Source organism: Piliocolobus tephrosceles, chromosome 8 (assembly GCF_002776525.5).
Source record: "Piliocolobus tephrosceles isolate RC106 chromosome 8, ASM277652v3, whole genome shotgun sequence".
Lineage (NCBI taxonomy): Eukaryota > Metazoa > Chordata > Mammalia > Primates > Cercopithecidae > Piliocolobus > Piliocolobus tephrosceles.
Window position 1 is genome coordinate 69317810 of NC_045441.1, and position 21964 is coordinate 69339773.

At 33.8% G+C, this 21964-nt stretch overlaps 1 protein-coding gene across 1 annotated transcript in view; it reads left to right on the forward strand.

Annotated features, from left to right (window-relative positions):
- THSD7A (thrombospondin type 1 domain containing 7A) overlaps positions 1-21964 on the forward strand; it is a 492664-nt gene that overhangs the window by 33683 nt on the left and 437017 nt on the right. The window lies entirely within an intron of this gene.

Genomic DNA, 21964 nt, shown 5'->3' on the forward strand with positions numbered 1-21964 from the left:
TCTTTCTTTCTTTCTTTCTTTCTTTCTTTCTTTCTTTCTTTCTTTCTTTCTTTCTTTCTTTTTTTTGGAGACAGCATCTCACTTTGTCACCCAGGCTAGAGTGCAATGGCATGATCTTGGCTCACTGCAACCTACGCACCCCAGGTTCAAGCGATTCTCCTGCCTCAGCCTCTTGAGTATCCGGGATTACAGACACATACCACCACACCCGGGTATTTTTTGTAGTTTTAGTAGAGACGGGGTTTCATCATGTTGCCCAGGCTGGTCTTGAACTCTTGACATCAAGTGATCCTCCCACCTCGGCCTCCCAAATTCCTTATTTATTTCTATCAAAATTTAACAAGTACCAGATAAACCTATGAGAGTAGTAAGAAGATAAAGATAGTGCTAATAATCATGCTCTCTTCTGTCTTAATGGAACAAAGATGGTTAGGTGAATTCTACACAAACTTGCAATCCTAGTGTGCATTAATTCTGATCAATGCCTTTGCCCTGCCTTGACTTTCTATCTTCACATTGCTCACAATGTCTATATTTCAGACTTTTTAAAGTGAAATTCTAGATGACTGAGAAATTTTCTCTGACAGTTATTTAAAATATTATTAATCTCTTAAGCAATATCCTAAATTAAATGCAACTAGATGACTCCATATTAATTAAGTCAAACATTAAATAAGACTAAAATGGTTATTTTCCAAGGCCATTAAGAGGAGTGATGTCTGGCTGATAATGATGTCAGATTTTTATTTAGAAATTAATTTAGCATGCTAATGAGTGTGAAATTCCACAAGCATCTCTTATTAGAAAACGAAAATCAAGACTGGGCACAGTGGCACAAGCCTGTAATCCCGATACTTTAGGTGGCTGAAGTGGGAAGAATGCTTAACACCAGAAATTTGAGACCATCCTGGACAACATAGTTAGACTCTGTCTCTACAAAAAATTTAAAAAATTAGTCAGATATAGTGATGTGCATCTGTAGTCCCAGTTACTCAGGAGACTGAGGTGGAAGGATTAGTTAAACCCAGGAGGTCAAGGCTACAGTGAGCCAAGATTGTGCCACTGCACTCCAACCTGGGTTATACAGAACAAGACCCTGTCTCAAAAAAAAAAAAAAAAAAAGAGGCAGAAAGAAAGCAAAGAAGGCAGGAAAGAAAGAAGGAAAGAGGGAGAGAGGGAAGGAAAGAAGGAAAGAGGGAGGGAGGGAAGGAAAGAAAATTAAAATTAAGAAAGCAAAATGAGTAATGTGGAAATTAGATTGCCATAAATAACACATGGTTTAAATGTGTTATCCACAATTAACAACAACAGCATTATGAAATATGGTACCAGTTATATTCGAAAGCAAACTTTTTTATTTCTGTTAGAGGACAGAAGGTAAGAAAATAAACATAAAAGACATATTGGGGAATATATACATATATAGTTCACTAGTCAATGAATTGTTTTGATTGGCATAAACTTTCAAATATGAGAATTCCCAGGTGGCCTGGGGAGTTTAACCATAGTGTTTCCCCAAATAATGTTATCTATTAATTATCTTCGTTTAGGGATTTTTCAGACATTCAACTCAAATCAGAAATAAAAAAAGATTACCTGCCACACATTAAATTTGTTATTCACATTTAAATACTATAGTGGAAATTCTGCAGTGCTATTTTAGTATACATTTTAAACCTTATTACAGATATAATGATGTACAAGACCTCACATAGTATAGTAAATGGCTAATATAGTATAGAAAAATGACTGTACGAAACCTAACATAGTATGAAAACATTAACATTAGTGGGAAAGTTTGATAAGTACCTGGATGTAAGATAGCTGTACAAATTAATAGTTGTTATTTATTTTTGAAGTAACTGTGTAAACATAGAAAAGAAAAATTACCTTTCTCATTAGCTATAAAATAATAATAGTAATAAACAAATGAAATACGTAGAGATAATCTTACAAGAGAAAAGGAAGACCTACATGAGAAAAACATACATTTTATTGAAAACATCAAACAAAGACTGCATAAAGTAAAAAGCAAAATATGCTGTATTCTGGATGGCTATTTTAATATTAGAAAAATAAAAATTCTTTTCAAATTAATATGAAAGTGTGATGCAATTGCAATTACAATTACAATGGATTTCTATAGAGAGCTGTACAAAATTATTTTGAAGTTTATGTGCAGAGTACATACAAAAGAAATGCCAATATCTTTTGAAAAAGTGGATGGACATTTCTTAGCAGATGTTAAAATGAAATGGATATTATTTTAGGTAAATCAGTAAATTTTGTAATAAGAATAGAAATATAGAAATATATATCAGTAGGAAGGGCCTAGAATTAGATACAAATATATATTAAAGCAATATACACATGAAACTCATACGATTCAAAGCCTAGAACACACAAGACAATGATGAAGGTTATTCATTGCTTCCTAAATGTCTACATCATTCCCCCTTTGTAGTATACATCTCTACTGATCCATATATATATATAATACATATATACAATATATATATACAATAATATATATATATGACTAATTTAATTTCAAAGAAGTACCAAAAATATATGTTTTAGCACAGTTACAGGAAACAACGTAAGCATAATTGGGAGCATTATAATTTATAATGACTAAAACTTTATTTTAAAATAATTGGTTGACTTCATATATAATATTGAAGCTCATGAATTTTTGCTTGGTTGTTTGCTGACTCCTTACTTGGGTTTTCCTTGATCCCATATTTTTGCTCCTGTCTCTTCCCAAATATCACATTTCCCAGGGCCTCTTCCTCCAGCAGCTCATTGAACACTCACCTCTTGTTTTCAGTTTTTTTGCTTTCTATCATTGTCAGGAAGCAGAAGCGTAGGGGAGCAGAGAACCCTCTGACATATGTATATTTATTTGTAAATTATATGCAAGTAATTCTATAATATAATATATATTTGAATTATAAGTAAATATCTTTATTTCAATCATATATTGTAAAATGAAACTATGGACTAATAAAATATGTTACAATGAATGGGACATACAAATTGCACTAGATTTTAAAGTTTGTTTTCATCATGTCATTCCCAGAAAAGTGATTAAAGGCCATCTGTTATTTGTAAAACATCAATTTAATTGTGTGATTTCCTATATATAGGATACTATCATCTTTTGACACTATCCTACCATAAATCATAAATGGCTTGCTGATACTAGTAGGGGTAGAGCTCGGGGTTATGAGAATATTACTGTACATCTTTATATTTTAATATTATTTTTTCTATCTAAAATGACAAGAATTATGTGCATGCTTGTGTATGTATGTGTGCATGCACATGTGTGCATGTTTGTATATGTGTACAAATGTATATTTGTTGATTTGGGGATGCTAATTTCATTTAGAATGCTTTCATTTTTTCAAACAAAATGATCTCTCTCTAATGTTTTACAAAACTCATGGTTAGACACCACTACAGTTAAAGACAAACAAAAAAACCCTGAGACATTCTGTTAAAATATAATATATTTGAAAAACAACTCACTACTAAATCCTCTAACTTCTAGATAGAATAGCATTCAGCCTATGTTATGCATACCTCAAATTGTTCTAGAGGACAAAAACTCCAAAAGCCAATGATAGTATTTATGAAGTATATAATTCATTTCATTGTTCATTGTTCTCCATACTTAGAAAAATGAAATCCTGTTTCTAATCCATTTGTGTGTTATTGTCCCTAAGTATAGCTCATAAAGAATTTGCTTCTATTTCGAAGAAGGCAAAGATGGCACATATGCTTTTGTAGGATAGTAGAGTGGATGGGAGAGCTGCTGAAAAATGTCTCACTGGCAAAAAGACATGTTTCAAGTGACTTTATGAAGATGAGCTCCTCATTATTGATTCTTAGGTCTTAGGCAATAATATTAAAGCTTACTGGAAAATTAAGCAAGCTTAAATACTGGTACAGACCCCTTAGCAATGCTGCTTTCTGCTTCACGCTGTGGATTAGTAAGAGATTGACCTGAATTAAATCCTTATATCATGTTGCCTGATACAAAAGAGGCAGGGAGGAGAGAAGGAAGTCAATGTGTAGAAAAGAAGAGATTTTCACTTGCCTTTATATCTGGCCTGAAAGACATCATTAATGAACATTAATTCCTGAGCAGAAGTTAGATACGGATATAATTCTAGGCCAAGAGGATACTATTCAGTTGGACTCAATATGAAATTCTCAATTAAATTATGCAAGGAAACACTGTAAAGTTACTGGATAAGCTTTGAAGTGCTGACTCAAATTTTTCAGATTCTGAGTAAAATTGTTTTTTATGTAACTTTATAGTATATTCTTTAGTATTATATTGAAGACAAAAAGAGTGGTAGGAGGAATAACGTGTATCTTCACCTCACAGACTTGTTTGTCTCCTGCCCTCTGTGTTTACTTATTATAATGGAAATTAAATATGTTAAAATATAATTAAGTAAAGGAATATAGAATTTAAGAAAATCTTTAATCATCTGAAAATTCCTGTTTCTTCCAATTATCTTTCTCTTTTCCTCATTATTTCACATTCGTTTCTGAAAATGGAATCTAAAATTCATTTTTTCCCTAGTTTCCAAACTTTTAGATCCTTTTACACTTGATTATTTGATTACCTGATTGAAAATACATATGCATATTTTGTTAGTTTTGATTTATTTCTGTTTTTTACTTGCCTTTCCTTAAAAAGTCAAAAAAAGAAAGAAATCAGAAATAAAACACCCATGTTAGAAGTCCAAGGCAACATGCCAACATTAAAATCTTTTTGTTCTGTTTTGTTTGGTAAATTTTTTAAGTAGTTGAAATTTAACATAGAAAATTTTTATATTCGGGGATCCTTAATTGAAAAATATAGTATACCATTTTCACATGACTTTTAAAAAGCATCATCTTATTTCATAACTACATAATATTCCCTTTATAATTATTCTTGTACTTTTTGCTGTATATGTTTCTTCATTTATTTGATTTTAAAACAATATATCTTCTTTGACTTTTTCATTTTACATTACTTTCTAAAACTGTATTTCTAAAAGTAAAAACATTATAGTGCATTTTCTTACCATGATTTTCAGATTCTTCAGTTTTTGCTTATTTATTTTTAATGTCTAAATGTTATTTCTAAGAAAATTATTCTGATTTCTTTCTCAGAGGCAGAAATGTTTTCAAGTTCATTCTCTAGTTCCTGTATGTCGTAGCTTTCCTTTATATTTTTATATTACCTACTAGAAGAATTATTTGCATATTTTCTTCTGTGGCTGAAGATTTGGCCATTATTATGTTTTGTTGTTTTGTTTAAAAAGTAGACAATAAGTCTATCATTAAAATTTTGGCATCTTGAAATACTTCTTACCCCATCTTTATTTTTTTATCCCTTTTAATTGTCTTTTCATCTCATTTTTTCAGCTTAATTTCTCCTTCTAGTTGTCCCTTTCTGTTCATAGAGACTATGTAATTCCTATATTCATCTGAAAGATATCAAATGGTTTTATATAACTCTTTCTGTTTCCCATCATAACTTATTAAACATATAACAATATTATAATTGATCCATAGGTATAATGCTTTGAAGTCATAATGCTATGGGATATTGCAAGAATTGTAAAACTACAACTCACAGGGCAAACCTCACCCATCACCTGTTTGTACAAATGAAATTTTACTGATACATAACTTTATCCATTTCTTTATGTATTATCCATGGCTCCTTGTGTGTTACAATGGAAAGTTGAATAACTGAAACAAAGATTGTATGGATCAAAAAGTCTAAACTATTTACAGAAAATATTTAATGGCCTATGGTATAATGGACATATATATTTTTAAATTTTTATTTGTTTTGTTTGCTTTGGATTGCCTATCCATTTTTTCTCTGTAAGAGCTTCCAGTACACTTTGCTGGAATTACAACTTCATCATTTGATTCAGTTAAAAGATATTACATTCACTCTGCAGGCTGAACAAATGATCAGAGCTAGGCTATTCAAATGTGCTCCTGGAATTTGTATTTGAGTAGATTGCACTGTGGTGGAGCTGTGATTAGACTGTCCCCACTGTAAGGCTTGGTGCAAGATATATTGGGGGAGGAAAGTTGGTAATAAACTCAGGAAGATAGAGCTTGGAGTTAGGAGTCAGATTATTAAGGACTCATGTACCATGAAAAGTAGTTTGCAACGGGCAGCCATCAAGGACTTTTCAGCAGGAAAATGACATTTAGATTTATGCTTTAGGCAGACAGATCACTTTGCTGACTGTGAAAAAGCTCTTTGTAGAATTGAAAAGCTCTTCTATCACCAGCAGAATGATCAGTTATGATTCAAAAGAGTCAAGCCAGAAAGGGCAAGTGACCTCAGTAAAGCAATAATGATGGAAAGATGAAAGAGTGATATATAGAGAATAAATATAATGATGAGTAAGAGGAGAGCGTGAAATGGAGGGAGAAGAAGAGACAGTTCCAAGGATTCTGAACCGGATGACTACATTTATAGTGAGAAATATACAGAGAATAACTAGTAGAAAATCATAGTTCACAGTTTAGGCATATTAAATGGAAAGTGTCTTTAGAGCTTCTTGGTGAAATTATGGAATTAATAGATCACCAGAAAGCAAGAATCAAATTAGTAGAAAAGCCCCTGTGGATTGCCCCCAAAAATGTCTAAAGCAAATGGTAGGCAAGAAAGAGGCGGCAGCACAAAAGGAACAGGATGACGAATCCAAAGAAAGGAAATGGAGCAATGCACCGTTACTGTATACACACTCATTTCATGCAGTTCGTCTGTGACTTTAGAAGGCAGAAAATGTTTTTTTATTTTCTTTTGTGAAAGAAGAAATGGCCATTGGGACCAAAACTTAACATTTAAAGAACTACACTATTTAGGTTATGCTCTCTTTTCGTCTAAGTAAATTCTTAAAAGGAAGTCCACAGAAGATACCAAGGTTGCTATAATTTATTAACGAATTTCCTCTACAAAACTTCCTATCAGCAAGATAAGGCCTCACTATGTAACACAATTTACAGAAAACTTCAACTGTGATGATCAACTAAACTTTGGGAAACTAAAACTTTCCTTCAACCCTCAACAAAGGATGAACATATCTGATCTTACTGCTTATGCCCCAGAAATTTTCCAGAAAAAGAAGGTAATGGGATAGGGAGAATAACATTTAGCAGTATGAGAGGGAAGCAGTCCAATAAAATTTCCGTACCTATAATAGGAGATAACAAATGCTAATTGCCAAGTAAATTGGATGAAGGGCTTTTGGTAATAATCAGAGAACGCACTGCAGAGCAACCAGCTGAAACGTGTTGTCTTTAGGATTTTAGACTGTAATCTCAAATTACATTTATGTATTGACTATCCTGTGTCCTAACAGACCAATTAGGTACATATTATTAAAGTTGTCAAATGTCTTCTTCACAGAAATAGAATTTTCGCATGTAGTTTTCCTTTATACTTGCTCTTGTTAAGTTTTAGTGGATAAGAACATTATACAAGGCTTGACTTCCAACCTTTATATGTTTTTTATTCTTCACAATATCATGAATATGATTGCAGGTTACAGTAGAATATAGAGGGATCTCTATAACAGATTTTGTTCTTTAAAGAATAATGAAGGGACTTAGAGATGTAAGTAGTCAACCAAGTGAAAAAATGTTTATTTTAAATTTTATTTTTGTATAAAAATTAGAGAATTATGAAAAATAACCTGTTGCCTCACTATCTTGTCAGAATGAACATTGTCTGCCAGTCTTTGTACATCTTTTATTTTTATAAACTTGCAATGATATTTATGTGTGGCATTTACATATATGTACCTATTTATGTATAACTGAGTCTAAAAATTTCTAAACTAAAATCATTTCATAAAAAAACTTTTCTAGACTTCTAAATACATCATGTATTTACCAATATTAGGCTGATGTTCTTCATCAAAAAATTTAAGAAACATTTTTAAGTAGAAAAACATCTCATCTTTTTAACGTAGTTTTCAATTTCCTCATGCAGAAATGCACTTTTATCTTTCATTAAGGAGATCTTACTTTGTAAACATTAATCCTTCCTGTTGTGCTAAAACATTTAATGAACCAAGCTCTATAAAAATTTAAAGAGCTTGCATAGGAAACCATTCTATTGTGAAGTAAGGAACCGGTTGCTTTTTTCTGAAGCTACAGCAAATCTCTCTACGATTGCTCATATTCTTCATTTTGCATAAATGTTGCAAAATAGAGTATGTTGTTTTACAACTCATTTCCTTTAAATAGAGCATATTTTTATTTTATTTTCTCTACCTTATTGGTAGAGAAATGTAGAAACCTAAGTATTCTCTACTTTATTTTCTGAACAATATAGCATACGCTGAGCTACTTAATTTGATTTTCAAAACTTTTAGCTTCAATAATGTGTGCTTTTATTTCAACTCTGATTTTTGAAATTAATACTTAATTTGTTCTTTTTTAACCTCAAAAAGTGTGTCTTTTTATCTCCACAGTATTTAATTTTCAAATAAATATTGAAAGAAATATATCAATGCAGTGCAAAGATTTTGCTATAAATGTTTTATACCTTTTTGGTACTTGATTCTAAACAAGTATGCAAAAGTACTTTTTCCAGAAGACAATTGGAACACAAAATTGGAGACACTGAAGTCTATATCATATAAATCCTGCCTACAAGGAGCTTATAGGATACTTAGGAAGAAGTGCATCCAAAGGAGTTATTATGCATCCCGTGCCAAAAGGAAAGTACAGATACATGATGATTTAAAGGAGCATCAAGAGAACCTCTAAAACAAAAAAGATATTTTTTGAGTTGGTTTTTAAAAGACAATGAAGTTGTTCAATGGATGTAAAGTTTCAGTTATGCAAGATGACTAAGTTCTAGAGATCTGCTATATAACATGTTGTCCATAGTTAACAATATAGTACTGTGTACTTAAAAATGTATTAAGACAGTAGATCTCATGTTGAGTGTTCTTACCAGAAAAGAAAAAACAAAAAGACAAATAAATGGGCAAAAACATATTGAAACTTATTCATAATCAAATAAATGTACTTCTAAAATAAAAAGACATTTTGCCAGCTTACAAAAGAGGATGAGTGTCATTTTCTCTAGCCTGGCCGACTGCAGTGGCCTCCTGGCTGGTTTTCCTTCTTCCATTCTTGCCCTCTGCACAGCAGTCAGTATGATCATGCCACACCCTTTCTTAACATATTCTGATGGCTTTCATTTCTCCTCAGAATAAAAGCATAATAAAAGCGTAACAGTTATCATCAATGGCCTACATGACAGGTTGATTGCACATGTTTCTGATCTAATTTCTTAACTCTCTTCCCATTTCTCAGCAAAGTTCCAGGCACACTGGCCTTCATGTTGTTCAGTGACACCACTTTGCAATTCCTTCTGCTTGGAAGACAGTGACTTTGGATCTTTGAGGGACTGGGTATATTTGGCAATTTAGCTCAGTGTTCCAATGTTATCTATTCAGAGATGTCTTCCCTGACCATCCAATCTAATTGCCTTCTTACCCAGAATTCCTATCAATCACTTTTCTTGGTTTAGTATTCCCTCATTACATTTGTTGCTGTTTGACACCCACTTATTTATATATTATACTTGCTTCCTGTCTGATTTCCCTCACTAGAATATAATAATAATAATAATAATAACAACAACAACAACAATAACAGCTACATTTATTGATTGCCTGTTCCTTTCTGGTACTGAATCTGTACTTAGTGCTGACTATAGCCATGTATTAATTCGTTTAAACCTCAGAACAACTCTGAATGTTTGATTATATTATTGTCCCCATTTTACAGATAATAAAATCGAGTCACAGATTTAAAAACCCAAGCAAGTAGTAAAAGTGAGATTTGAATAAAAGCAATCTGACTCCACAGCCTGTGAGTTTATTCACAACTCTATGCTACACTGTGAAACGTCTCTACACTGAATGACTTTGTTGACATATAGAAAAGAGCATGTCTCACTGTCTGCATTTAAATAACTGTTTAAATTTTTAAAAGATACTCTCGGTCTTGAATAACATGTATGGTCATAAGCAGTTTGTGTAGCAGCTGAAAGGAAGACATTTTCAAGATAGTGAATAGTAAGAGGCTCTAGGGAAACAAAATGGGCTTGAGGAGTGGGGGGAAATGCTCAGAGAATACCACAGAAATATAAACCTGGGAGGATATATTTGGGCAAGACTACAGAAGAATATATACGAGCTAAGATTTGACAGCGGCAAAACAGTCAAAGTATTAATATTTAAGTGGGAAAGTAGCAATATCAAATCTCTACTTTAAGAATAATGTGGCAGAAGCATCAAGAAAGAACTGTGGAAGGAAGATACTAAAAATGGCTGCATCATTACTGCTGTAATACGGGCAGGAGATTAATGACACAAATATGGTGGGTTCATAGAAATGGTTGGGAAGGATTAGATGCAAAAGATCAGTTACAGGGTGAATGGATACTTGTAGGCTGGTGGTGTCATTAAGAGGAAGAAGGAAAACACACAAAAAAGACCACAAGTTAATGGGTGCAGCACACCAACATGGCACAAGTATACATATGTAACAAACCTGCACGTTATGCACATGTACCCTAGAACTTAAAGTATAATAATAATAATAATAATAATAATAATAATAATAATAATAATAAAAGACCAACCTTGTAGCCAAGACGGTGAGTTAGATTTTGGATGTGTGAACTTTGCAGTGATTGTAGAACCTTCAATTGGAATCCCAGCAGGCATTAGTAACATAGAACTAGTGCCTGAGAGTGGTCAGGTTTGGAGAAATTGGTGAGCCATTTCTAGGGCAGTGAGAATTGGAGTTAAGGGTGTGTTTAGTTTTGTAAGAAAGTGTCCATCTACCAAAGTGTCTGTACCATTTTGCATTCCCACCAGTAAAGGAGAATTCCCCTTGTTTTATATCCTTACCAGCTTTAGATATTGTCATGGTTTTGAATTTTAGTTATTCTAAACAGTGTGTAGTGGTATCTCATTGTTCTAATTTGCAGTTTCCTAGTGACATATGATGTGAAACATCTTTCATATGCTTATTTGCCATCTGTATGTTTTCTTTGGTGTAGCAGCTGTTTAGGTCTTTTGCCTATTTCTAATATTGTTGTTTGTTTTCCTATTGTTGAACTTTAAGCGTTCTTTGTATATTTTGGATAACAGTCATTTATCAGTTGTATCTTTTGAAATTTTTCTCCCAATGCGTGGCTTGTCTTCTCATTCTTTTAGCAGTGTCTTTCACAGAGAAAAGTTTTTTGTTTTTTGTTTTTTTTTTTGTTTGTTTTTTTTTTTTTGAGACGGAGTCTTGCTCTGTCGCCCAGGCTGGAGTGCAGTGGCCGGATCTCAGCTCACTGCAAGCTCCGCCTCCCGGGTTTACGCCATTCTCCTGCCTCAGCCTCCCGAGTTGCTGGGACTACAGGCGCCCGCCACCTCGCCCGGCTAGTTTTTTGTATTTTTAGTAGAGACGGGGTTTCGCCGTGTTAGCCAGGATGGTCTCGAACTCCTGACCTCGTGATCCGCCCGTCTCGGCCTCCCAAAGTGCTGGGATTACAGGCTTGAGCCACCGCGCCCGGCCAAGTTTTAATTTTAATGAAATCCAGTTTATCAATTATTTCTTTTTGGGGTTGTGCTTTTGGTGTTATATCTTAAAAAAAAAAAAAAAAAAAAAAAAATTCTACATCCAAAGTCATTTAGATTTTCTCCTATGTTATTTTCTAGAGTTTTATAGTTTTGCATTTTATGCTTAGGTCTGTGGTCCATTTTGAGTTAATTTTTGTGAGGAGTGTCAGATCTGTGTCTAGATTATATTTTTTGCAGTGAAAGTCCAGTTGTTCCAGCACGATTTGTTGAAATTGCTTTTTCTCTGTTATATTGCTCAATTTAATTTCAAAAGCATTCATTTAACAATTCAATCTGAGTGTTGCTCTCAGGAAGTATAAGTCAGTTCAATGTTATCTTTTTATTTTTCTATGAAACCAGAAATCCAAAAAGCTAACATTTTCTTAATGCTTAAATGTTGGTAACTAATTTAAAATTGATATGAACTCTTTAGAGCCAAGCACTCATGTCACTAAAATGCCTAAGAGCCACCAGTTTGTGACCACTGCTTTGTGTGAATGGTTGGTGAAAAAATAGGGACAGCAAGCATGTATAATTTGTTTTATGTTTTATTTTTTGTCAGTTGGGTGTAGGGAGAGAGAGAGACCAAAGAAAAGTATTCATTAGCATTACATTGGTTTTTCAAGTAACAAAACCCATACTTCAGTAGTTTTTTGTTTGCTAGTTTTCAAATGGTTTGTTTTTAAATGGTGGTTTATTATTCCATTAAGAAGTTAGAGCGAGGCATCTAGGAAGTTCTGTGGCTAAAATATATGTATCAAAGTCTCAGGTGCTTTTTCTAATATCTTTTCTATATATCAAAGTCTCTACTGCTTTCATACTTTTTGTAGCATTACACCTTTCTCTTAAGGTAACAACTTACTTTTGCAAGACAGTGCTGCTCCACCAGGCTTAACCACATTCCAGGCAGAAAATGTGGAATTGGTGGAGACAAGTAATTTCTCCTGGCAAGCTTGCCGGGTTTGTTTAATGACAGAATCTCTCCCCAGGGGTTTCTAGCAACGTTGCAGCGATCACAACCTTGTAGGATGGCTATTTCTGACTCGAAGGGAGAATGTACAGTTGAGTTATTGGCTTGCTAGTCTTTATTGTGGAGGGAGGTAAGGAAGAAGGGGTTAGTGATGGTTTTTGTATGGTAGGTCCAGTGTCTGCCACAGTGCTGGGAGAGCAGTTACTATAAAGAATTAACCAAAATATCAGAGAATAGGATGAAGGATCTGTTGGAGAAGGAGCAATTGAAGATTTAAAATAAAAGGGAATGATTAGTAAAACAAATTATTATTTTATAAGAGAAGGGAGAAAAAAATGGATTAATTATGCAGAGATATTCCATAATGGATAAACTAGTTTAAAGAAAATCATTTCAGATTGAAATAGGAAATGTGACCTAGAGGGGGAGCAAAGAAATATCTTAAAAATTTAGTAAAAGATGAATTAAAGATTACAAATTAACCCTAAGAGCACATTTGAGGTTTTGAAGAATTAGCCTATTATTTTATTCATTAAGACTTAGCAAACGGATAGCAACAGCATGTGAAGCTCAATTGAGGGTAGGATATTTTCAATGTTTGTGACTGTGAAAGCAGATGTGATATAAAAGTGAATACAAAACATATGAATGAATTCAGGGAGTTTATTAGAACATTATTTTAATACTCTATCATGGATTGTTTGAATATGCAGGAAAGAAAAGCGTACAGGGGCACATAATATACTAAAAGTACAGGAGATATTTAAGGGACAGGATTAACAATAAGGATTAAGAGCAGGCAAAAAATGAGAATAAGCAGATGAACTGAAATATTTCACACACTATAAAACACCACATGTTATGAGAAACCACCCTTTACAAAATGGAAATGCTAAATAAAAGGTAGTTCAACATGAAAAGTACGATTGAGTTCATAAAAATGGAAAGGAAATTTGAAGGATTAAAAATGAAATAGGATCGGGTGCACCTGAAGTCCAGTTACTGAGGAGGCTGAGGCTGAGGGTTTGCTTGAGGTCAGGAGTTACAAGCTGTAGTGTATAATGAATATGCCTGTGAGTAATAGCCCTGCACTCCAACTTGGGCAATATAGCATAACCTTGTCTATGAAAAAATGAGTTAATTAATTAATTAAATAATAAATAAATTTAAAAGACCTGAAAGTCAATCATTTACTCTACAGTTAAGCTAAGACTGGCTGTGTGAGTTTACAAATTTAGTAAGTAGGGTCTTGAACTTTTGCAGGAATCCAAGGACAGGAAACAATGCTATGGAACTGGGAGAGGTAGGCGGCAGGAATTAAGACCTCCCACATAAAGTTCAGACATTTGAAAGCTATGCCCTTGTGTAATGAGGAGTAGTATAATCATAGGTGTCCATCTCAGATGCTTTAAGTGCAAGGTTTACTACCTATCTAAAGTGATCAATTAATTTACAGTTGTCCCACACTGGTAGATCCCTTAGGGTAATTGACAAAAGCAAATACAAAAAAACACACCCAAAATTTATGGCATTTTGATAGTCTTAACATTTGCTCACTCTAAAATTGCAAAAACATATATTCAAAAATTTCCCATGACTAAGACGCAAGAGAAACTACAAACAGCATTATTCGAGTTCCAGGAACTCTATGCATAAAATTATTGGCTCCAAGCTGTAGAATAAGCATATTTAAAATATTAAGAAATTAAATATGAGAGCAGAAAACATGCTATTCAAGAAAACAAGTACATTTGAAAGGAAAATAAATAAACCTAGAAAAAATAGTAATAATTCAAATTAAGAATCCAATGGATAAATTAATAGCAGATTAAAGATGAATGGAGCATTAGTTAACTGGAAGAAGATGAAGAAATTAAGTTTAATGCAGCGAAAAGAGACACTTGGAAATTATGAAAGAAGAGACATTGAGGATTAAAATGGCAGACTAACATACATCTAATTGGGATTTCAGATGGCAATATTTGAAAAAAAGTATTAGTTGGGAATTTTCAAAAATTCAAAATGTTTCATCAATTCCAAAAATTGATGAAAGACATGCATCCCAAAATTCAGGAAGCATAAAAATCCCAAGCAGAATAAAAAGGATATATACATATGTATACACACACACATGTATAAGTATATATGCACAAACATACATATATATAGTTTTCTGGAAGAAATAAGCAATATTAATAGCTTATAGAGAAATTAAGGAGACACCCTGGTTTCAAAGGAGGACATGTTTACTTTTATTTTGTAACTTTCTATGCAATTTGAACTTGCTAACTCTAATATTATAGTCAAAAATAATTTTAAAAAAACTTTTTATGTTTATAAAACTAATAAATACAGTAAAATTTAACAGGTAATAAGTGAGCCTATGTATTGGTAATTAATGAAGTGACAAACCAAAGGGGATTTTCATTTGTATTATTAATTTCATTTGTATTCTTGTAAAAGACAATTTTGACATGGAGCGACAAATATTTACTCTTTGCAACTAAAAAGAGTATATTAATTAAGAAGGCAGTATTTCCTTCTTATTTCTAGACTATTGTGTATTGTTGGACTATTTAGGGACTATTGTTTCTATAAATTATAATGTAACAGATATTGTCAGTGCTCCATCTATATCTCCTCTAGCTCACTAGCTAGTTGATTGCCAACTGCCCAAATCTATATTTACCTGAGCGCCTTTTCTGGCTACTGAAGAAGGTTTTGCCTGTCTATGCATGAGACCAAAACTGTCATAGAATTAATGTTCCTGTCAGCAATCGTTAAGCAATGGCCAGTGAAGTTTGATTTATAAAATTATACTTCAGCTGTCTTGCTCCTTAATGGGATGACTGAATGGTATACATATGATTCCCGTTTACTATGATTAGACTTCAGATTTTTCGAATTTACAGTGGTAAGAGAGTGATACATGTTCAGCAGACACCATACTTTGAGTATCCACACAACCATTCTTTTCCCCTTTCAGTAAATTACATGAGATATGCAACACTTTATTATAGAATAGGTTTCTGTTAGATAATTTTGCCCACCAGTAGGCTAATGTAAGTGTTCTGAGCATGTATAGTTAGCTATGCTAAGCTATTATTTTTGGTAGGTTAGTTGTATTAGATGCATTCTCCACTTGTGATATTTGTAACTTAAGATGGGTTTATGGGAGATACCCCATTGTAAGTAGAAGGGCATCTATATTCCATAGTGGTTATCAGTGTTATTGCTGATGGGATTAAGCTTCTATTGCTTTGAGCATGCCTGTCCTTCTGTGTCACATTCCCCCACCTTTCTACTAATGTTTTCTTCACTAGAATATAAGGTTTGCACCCTCAAATCATTATATCAGAGTTTGCTTCTTCAGGAGTACTCACCAAAACAAACAAACAAATAAAAAACACAGTTTGTATTTTCATGATCAAGATTCAAGTAAAATAGACACTCAACAATCATTCAAGTAAAATATAAAATTTATATACTTTCAGCAAATGCTATAACAAAGTATTCCAAAATATTTTGAAAAATTGTAAAGTCCCTAATGCTAAAAAAAAAAAAAAAAAAAATCATTTAACTTTCTATAGCCAATGGTGCCACAGTGAAATGCATTTCACGGCAAAATATCTTTAATAAGTAGGATAGAGTAACCAATGTAATTGGTTTTATTTTATAATTATATTCTGCTTTTAAGGTAATATTAAAACAGTTTCTGGCCTCAATTTATTTAAGATCTTTGGTTAATTTAGGTGGTGGTCACTTTTCACTTAACTTTGAAAGATACCATGAAACAGAGGCTTTGGATTACAATTTCTGTCATTCCTAGGGCTAAAAGATTACTTTTCTTCCTTCCTAAATATTTGTAATTCATTTTGATAACTACTAGAATTACTGAGAAAGAATGGCTACTTTTTCTGTGTGTGTGTGTTGTGTGTGTATGTGTATGTGTGTGTTAATTAAAAGCTTTCTTTATCTTTTGTGATAAGGACATCATAGGTCTCTAAAAAATTATTTCTTGTTGATTCCTAACATCGGGCTGATCATTTGCGACAGTCTGTCAGATTATTATAACTATGGCAGATGGCCTCAGACTTTTTAATCAGAAAATCCAAACTGAAGGTTCTGGATTTTCTTTATATTCCATTCTTAGATATGAAATGCTGCAGAACAGATGGGAACATACCTACTTGTTGAATAAATATGGTTTTAGTTTCTGTTTTAAAAAATATTACATTACAACTTTATACCTGTAACAGTGGTTTTTAACCAAAGGTGACTGTATCTTCCCAGGGCACATTTGTTAATGTCTGCAAACATTTTCTATTATTATGACTTAGGGGAAGGAGTGCAATTAGATCTGGAGAATAGAGGCTAGGGATGCTGCTAAGCATCCTACAATACAGAACAACGTCTCCTGAAATAAATAATTATCTGACTCAACATGTATCGACTGTAGGTCAGGAAACCCTGGTCAACATATTAGAAAAAATGCACTTTTTTATTTTAAAGTTATTAAAATATTCACATATACTTTTTGCAGGAAACTTTTGAAGTCAGAAATCTTTAACAACTATTTTTCAAAATGGGAGAAATTAGGTTGTAATCAATATAAAGCCAAATACTAAATTATCTTTGTTTACTTTTAGTTCTCAAACAGATGTTCTATGAACATGCAAGGGAGAAAGACATGTGACTTGTCAGATCTTTCTAATTTAGGAACAACCCAGGTTTTGATCATATCTATGTTATTTGTAGCAAACACATGAGCCATGTATGAAATAAAATGTACTTCTGGGGACAAATTATTAAATAGGATTTTTACATCGAAGTAGGGGTTTCAGAGTAACCTTTCCTTCCCTTTCTCCTCCTCCTCCTCCTCCTCCTCCTCCTCCTCCTCCTCCTTCTTCTTTTGTTTGTTTTTGTTTGTTTGTTTTTGAGACAGGGTCTTGTTCTGCTACCCAGGCGAGAGTACAGTGGTACAATTTGCAGCCTCAAACTTCTGGGCTCAAGCCATCCTCTTGCCTCAGCCTCTCAGGTAACTGGGACCATGGGTACACGCCACCATGCCTGGCTAATTTTTGGGAAAAAAACATTTGCAGAGACAGGGTCTGACTTTGTTGCCCACGTCTTGAACACTTGGCTTCAAGCAATCCCACCTCAGCCTTCCAAAGTGTTGAGATTACAGGCATGAGCCACTGCACCTGGCCTCCCTTTATCTCCTGACCTTGTGGAGTGTTTTGCACAGCATATACTTCTATTGGCTCATACCCAGCATCTAACTTTTGATTCTCTAGGATATTTTATTGCTTCATAATTCTCCCTATAAAATTAAAGCTCTCATTGTATTAATTATCCATTGCTGTCTAAAAACATACTCCAAACTCAGTGACTTAAAACAGTGAACATTTATTATTTCACATAGTTTCTGTGGGTCAGGAACATGGGAAATTGATTCTCTGGGTGATTCCGGCTCACAGTTTTTCATGAGGATGCAGTCAAGAGCCTGGGGGTGGGGGCGGGGGGGACTATAGTCATCTGAAAGATTGACTGGAGCTAGAGAATTCACTTCTATGTGGCTCTTTCACATGCTTAGCATGTTAGAACTGATTGTCGGCTGATGGCCTTAATTTATTGTCACATGGATCTCTGCATAGGGCTGCTTGAGTAAACTCAAAATGTTACAGCTGGCTTCTACTAGAGATAGTGATCAAAGAGAGAGAAAGGCAAAAGCGAGACTAGAGTTTATGATCTTGCCACAAAAGTCATGTGTTTTCATTTCTGCAGTATTCTATTGGTTATATAGCTCAGCCTTATTCAGTGTGGGAGGAAACTATATGTTGACCAGAGTTTCCTGACCTACAGTTGATACATGTTGAGTCAGATAATTCTTTATTTCAGGAGACGTTCCTCTGTATTGTAGGATGCTTAGCAGCATCCTACAATACACCTTTTTAACCAAAGGTGACTGTATCTTCCCAGGGCACATTTGTTAATGTTTGCAAAGATTTTCTATTATTATGACTTAGGGGAAGGAGTGCAATTAGATTTGGAGAATAGAATATACCATCATAATGTGATGGTGTTAAAAGGTGGGGCCATTGGGGGGGAATCAGATCATGAGATGGAGCCCTCATGAATACGATCAGTTTTCTTACAAGAAGAGACTTGGTAACTTGATTTATCTCTCTGTTCTCTGCCATGTGATGATACAATGAAAATATGTACATCTGTAAACCAGGAAGCAGCCCCCACCAGACAGCAGATCTGCAGGTACCTTGATCTTGAACTTCCCAGACCCAGACTATGAAAAACAAGTGTTTACTGTTTAAGTCACTCAATCGATGGCAATTTGTTATAGCAGCCTGAAGTGAGGCAGACACAGAAACCCAAAGATGTACATTGTTGAGAGAATTTGTGATTCTGGTTCCCACACTCATATTCTGATAGACTTGATGAAATATTTTACTACAATTAGCCAACAATTTTACTTCCTTCTATATATCACAGAATACATTCATCAATTATTTAGTTGTGTTTTATAACAATTCTTCAACCCAATGACTGATGACTTGAAAAGGAAAGAGACTAGAGGTAGAGAAATCAATGAGGAAATTAATACAATGATGCATTCAAAGGAAGATGAGGACTAGGCCTATGAAAACAAAAATAGACATTGAGTGGTGGGTGAAGAATGAGGAGACATAAGATTGAATAAATACACTTTGGATGTAAGTTAGAAGTATTAACTGAAGGTGATTCCAAGGATTTTTGCCTCTGCTCAAAAGAAGAACATGCCCTTGAATAAGACAGCAAAACATATGGGTGAAGAGTATTTTAAAATAATGAATCTAGTTTTTATCCTCATGACCTTGATATGTCAGACAAAGAGATTCAGATAAAAATTTCCAGAAAGGAGCTGGAAACTTGCATGTATAATAAGGGAAAGGGCACCTAATTAGAGACCTTGTTTGGAAATTAACTGCTAATAGGGACCATAAAGGTGAATGAAAGGAAGAGTGAGGGAGAGAAAAAGGGAGAGAAAGACGAGGTAATATTAACATTGAGCAGAAGTGGACTTTTCTGAAAGGTGGCTGAACTACTTCCTGGAGGTACATTATAGAATTGATGAAGTAAATGCTATTTTCTAATTAAAAAAACTTGATATATTGAAAATGACATTACAGTAAATGTCAAACCTATCTTTCGTACTACCTAGCAGACTGATCTTTGGCAAATCATTTAATTTCACTTATTCTTATTTTTCAAACCCATTAGAGACTTAACCTGGGAAATTGCCACAGAACTTCTAGGTGAAAAAGTTAATGATACCAATTATGTTTATATTTGTTGTATGTGAATATTACTATTTTCAGTCATAGGATTGATATAAGAACAAAATAGGATAATGTATGTAAAAGTGCTTTATAAATTGCTCTTAATGTAGAGTCTGCATGGTGCTGAAAATTAATAAGGATGTTGTACCTTTATTTGTGCATAGATTTATAGAGACATTGGTATAGTTCTCAGAATATATTTTCAATGTGACAATTTCTATTCACATGCGAATATGAACTTCATATTCATATGGTTCAGTTAATATGATAATACTTTATAAAAATTATAGTCTTGGCCGGGCGCGGTGGCTCAAGCCTGTAATCCCAGCACTTTGGGAGGCCGAGACGGGCGGATCATGAGGTCAGGAGATCGAGACCATCCTGGCTAACACGGTGAAACCCCGTCTCTACTAAAAATACAAAAAACTAGCCGGGCGAGGTGGCGGGCGCCTGTAGTCCCAGCTACTCCAGAGGCTGAGGCAGGAGAATGGTGTAAACCCGGGAGGCGGAGCTTGCAGTGAGTTGAGATCAGGCCACTGCACTCCAGCCTGGGAGACAGAGCCAGACTCCCTCTCAAAAAAAAAAAAAAAAAAAAAATTATAGTCTTCATTTATTTTCTTTTAATTGTCCCTCTAGGTTGAACTGTGATCTCTGAATATAAATATCAACCTTAATAATTCTAAAAGTATTTTATTTGTGTATAAGAAATAATTTTATTTCTAAGCTGATGAATTTCTAAAAGAAATTTACTCTTGTCTTCTTCCCCAACTCTGCCATCTTCCATTCTTAGTTTCCATGTAGTTTGATTTCAAAAATTAGAAACTCAATACATAGAACTTTATTTCTGTTGGCACTATTAACCCAGTACAATTCATTAAAAATACATGAGAAAATATAGATAACCACTCAAGAAGCATAATGACTTGGTTAATCATAACTAAACCTTATATGGTGAGAAACAATTAATGGCTGTTTTTTGAAGAAAGTGTTAAATTGTGTGAGAACGAAGCTTTTTATCTTTTAGAAATAGGAATCCACTTAGTGAAATACGTTTTCCAAAGCCCAACATAGAACCTGACACCCCAAATCTGTTCATGTGTCTAGTACGTAGGAAGGGGCTTTCTTGTTGTAGGAGCAGGTACAATTTTACCTGCCCCCATGGTGTAATACATTCAGGGTTATAATTTAAACAATCATCAAGTTCAAAAGTGAGCCAAAGCATTTATTTCATCCCTGTTAAATATTATTAATTTAATATGGAGTTACTGAATCTGACTTCTCCAATGCCTTCCTCTCATCCATTGCTATAAGTCATAGGGAATTCTAGAATTAGACTATCTTAGATGAACAATAGGAATTCAGAAGACACAGAAATAGGTAAAATGTAGGAATAATCTCCTTTCCCTACTCTGAGACCCTAGTAAGGGGAGATGATATGTCCACATGGGTAGAGACTCTGAATTATATTAAAATACACTTGTTATAGATGCTGGTCTGTAATTGATTCAGGGCTGCAAGTTAAAGAATGTGTATGTGTGTGTTTGTGTATGTATGTGTGTGTACCTAATTTACATTTGAAACATAGTTTTTGTTATACCATTATGGCAAAATAATAAGAAACTGACAGGCCTTTCCTGTCAGTTTATTGGGTCTGTTGGCTCTAGCATTCTCTGTGTTGTTGAATATGTGAGCATTATCTTTATTGAATTTTGGTCTCCTTGTGAAAAAAGTAGTCAATCTCTTGAAAATGTTGTCAAATGGCACCAAATGTCCCCTTATGCTGGTGGAGACAAATATGAGTTTGCATCCTGTAAAGGAGATGGGCTTTTTAGAAATTGAGCTGAGCAATTTATATACTTTTTGCATTTTTCTCTTGCACATTATCTCTGGTCATTTGCTGTCTTGCAAAATAAACATTGTTTTCTATTTTGTTCTTGAAAATGACAAATTATATCTTTTAATGCTTTTATGACAACTGAACA